Source organism: Triticum aestivum, chromosome 2D, assembly GCF_018294505.1.
Source record: "Triticum aestivum cultivar Chinese Spring chromosome 2D, IWGSC CS RefSeq v2.1, whole genome shotgun sequence".
Lineage (NCBI taxonomy): Eukaryota > Viridiplantae > Streptophyta > Magnoliopsida > Poales > Poaceae > Triticum > Triticum aestivum.
Genome location: NC_057799.1, coordinates 236,424,223 through 236,427,316, shown reverse-complemented (window position 1 = coordinate 236,427,316; position 3,094 = coordinate 236,424,223). Strand labels below are relative to the sequence as shown.

General features: G+C 56.7%; 1 long non-coding RNA gene across 1 annotated transcript in view; it reads left to right on the top strand.

Moving 5' to 3' along the window:
* LOC123052655 (uncharacterized) overlaps positions 1-3,088 on the top strand; it is a 5,814-nt gene extending 2,726 nt beyond the window's left edge. Inside the window, exons 3-4 of the long non-coding RNA XR_006424890.1 lie at positions 2,258-2,342; positions 2,468-3,088. This is a non-coding gene — a long non-coding RNA (uncharacterized lncRNA). The remainder of the gene's footprint in view (positions 1-2,257; positions 2,343-2,467) is intronic.
* Positions 3,089-3,094: the final 6 nt, after the last annotated feature.

Sequence of the window (3,094 nt, the reverse complement as noted above, 5' to 3'; positions counted from 1 at the left end):
CCGGCCTGGGCCAGTCCACATTGGAGGCCACCCGATCCAGCAGGTCCGGTTTCCGCCGTCACCATCCCCGATCCCGGCTTGGCTAACCGGGACGTCGCCACCGCCAGTTTACACGGAGGCCGGGGACCCACCGGTACCCACGCTGCAGTCTGGGGCCTCGTCTGGCTCCACGGGGGCCTACGATGGCCTCCCCACCGTTGACTAGGCGCCGTCATCATCACTGCTCCGCACCGCCGAGCCGGTCGGCCATGGCGCGCCGACCCAGACGCCGCCACGGTTCGCCAAGATCGACTTCGCCACTTATGACGGCACGGAGGACCCACTTAACTGGCTCAACCAGTGTGAGCAGTTTTTCCGTGGCCAGCGCATGCTCGCGTCGGAGCGCACTTGGCTGGCATCCTACCACCTCCGCGGTGCAGCCCAGACCTGGTACTACGCCCTCGAGCAAGACGAGGGCAGCATGCCCCCTTGGGAGCGCTTCCGCGAGCTCTGCCTCCTTCGTTTTGGGCCCCCGACCCGTGGGAGCCGCCTGGCGGAGCTAGGCCGCCTTCCCTTCACCTCCATGGTTCAGGACTTCGCCGACCGTTCCAGGTCCTGGCATGCCACGCGTCGGGCGTGACGGCGCAGCAGCGGGCCGACCTCTTTGTCGGTGGACTTCCGGATCACATCCGCGTGGGCGTGGAGCTTCGGGGACCCCAGGATCTCCAGACGGCCATGTACTACGCCGCGCGTTCGAGCGCCGCGCGGTGGCCATCCAGCAGGAATCACCGTCCCGGGCCGCTGGGTCGCTACCCTGGCCAGATCCCGCGCAGGGTCAGCCTGCTCAGGCTTCCGCGGCACCTCTCACCGTGACCACGGCGCGCCCGTTCCGCCGGCTCACCTCGGCTGAGCTACTCGAGCGTCGCCGCCAAGGGTTGTGCTTCAACTGCGACGAGCCCTACACGCCCGACCACGCCTGCCCGCGACTCTTCTACCTGGAGGTTGCAGACTACATTCCGGAGGTCGCCGTCGCCACCGACCTGGCCGCCCCAGCTGCCGCGAAGGTGTTTGACGCTGGTTGATCACCTCGAGGAGTTCAGCAAGCGCTTCCCCACCTTACAGCTCGAGGACGAGCTGTTTGTGCAGGCGGGGAGAAGTGTTATGACCGACATATTAGGGGCTTAGCCCAGTGGGTTGTGGCCCAAGTTATCTTATCGTTATTAGGGACTTAGCCCAATTATCTTATCGTATTAGGATCGTTTACTTAGGAGTCAAGTAAACCTCTCTATTTAAGGAGAGGAGATGTATCAATCTAATCAAGCAAGAAGCAATCAATATTTGCTCGGCTTCCCTTAGGGAGCCAGGAGACCTAAACCCTAGGCGCCTCCTGCCTTCGCCGCCACTGCTCCCGTCGCAAGGACGGCGCCACGCCGCCGGCCGCCGCGCACCAGCTCTCGCCCTTCCCCCTCCTTCCCCTACAACCTACGCCCTAGATCCGGTAGGGCCCTAGCTCCTACCAATTGATAGATTGTGGACTGAAATTATTTGGAAATAAGATAGCAATTGAGATAAGATAGCAATTGATCTAGCTGGTTATATCTATCAACTTTCAGAAATGCCTGTTCAAGAAAGAAGATTGTTTCGTTGTTATGTTATCTAGAAATGTCTGAACTAATCTAAACATGTGACCACTATAAACTGAATTTGTATATTCAGTCTTTGCTAAATGCCAGCTTCCAGAGTTTAAATGTTCAGTCTTGTCTTCCCTAAAAACTGAATTTGTATGTTCAGTCTTTGCTAAATGCCAGCTTCCAGAGTTTAAATGTTCAGTCTTGTCTTCCACAAAGACAAAAGGCACTAGCACCACATATATGCACTAAGAAAAAGTAGCCTGAACATGGCATGCATGCTTTCTTGTGGTGTTAGCACCCCAGCACTGATCAACACAGCTTGTCCTCACAAGCACATAAAAAATGACATATTCTGAACATCAAGTTGACAGGTTCTGAACATCAAGTTGACTGAACACAGCTTGTCGTCACAAGCACTTTTATTTGTTTTATGAAACTTCTTGTAATATGCATATTACATCATTTAAATTCAGTGTCAAAACATGGCCAAATTCAGTTGTCAAAACACCTCAAACATGGCCAAATTCATATCAGTCCAAAAATTTCATGTTTCAGAGAAGTTTACAATTTTTGTGGCCTCTTGATACAATTTTTTTATCGAGAACTGTCAATTTTACATCCATTTAACTCCACTGATGGTGGAACAGGAGCAGCAGCAGTAGCACAAGGAGCAACTCCTTACAGTACAATTTTGGAGTACTCTTGGTGTAAATCAACTTCGCTAATTTTCAGGTACAGTACTCTGATGGAACAACAAAGATTTCACAAAGAACAGCAAAGATTTCACAAAGTACAGTGCTTACATCAGTCTGCTGATAATGCAATTCACACTATAACTGAAACTGCAATTGACACAGGTTCAGATCAATCAGCCACAATCGGTCCATTTTTCAGGAAGTACCTGCAGTCAACAGCAGTGGCAGAGGCAGTCGCCGATAGCAGCAGGAGATGCAGTCGCCAACAGCAGTAGCAGGTCCGCGCGGACTCGATCGGGCGGGCTGCAGCGGCAGCAGTAGGTGGCGGGCGACGGCAGCGGCAGCAACAGGTCCCGCCACCGGGGAAGACCCGCGTGGCCCTGCCTGCCGAAGTCAGCGAGAGGGGAACGACGTCTGGGGTTGCCGCAGGCGCGAGGAACCGGCGCCGGCGAGGAGCGCGACGAGGAGGAGGTGCCCGTCGAGGTGGTCGCCTTGGAGGAGCAGCCGCAGTCGGGGTCGGGCTCCTCGATGACGCAGGCGGCGCCGGCGCTGGAGGCGATGCTGCTGCCCCGCTCGCCGGCCGTGCTCGAGCCCCTCGATCTCCTCCCTCCTCCGGGACGCGGCCGTGCTGCTCCTCGGTGATCCTGGACGCGGACGCGGCCGTCCTCCTCAGCGATCCCGTGGCCGACGGCGGCGGCGAAGTCCGCGGGCAGGTCAGCGGGGCGGAGGGAGAGCGCGGCCGGGGCCGGACGGTGGACGGATCGGGCGACGAAGGAAGGAGGAAGAAGC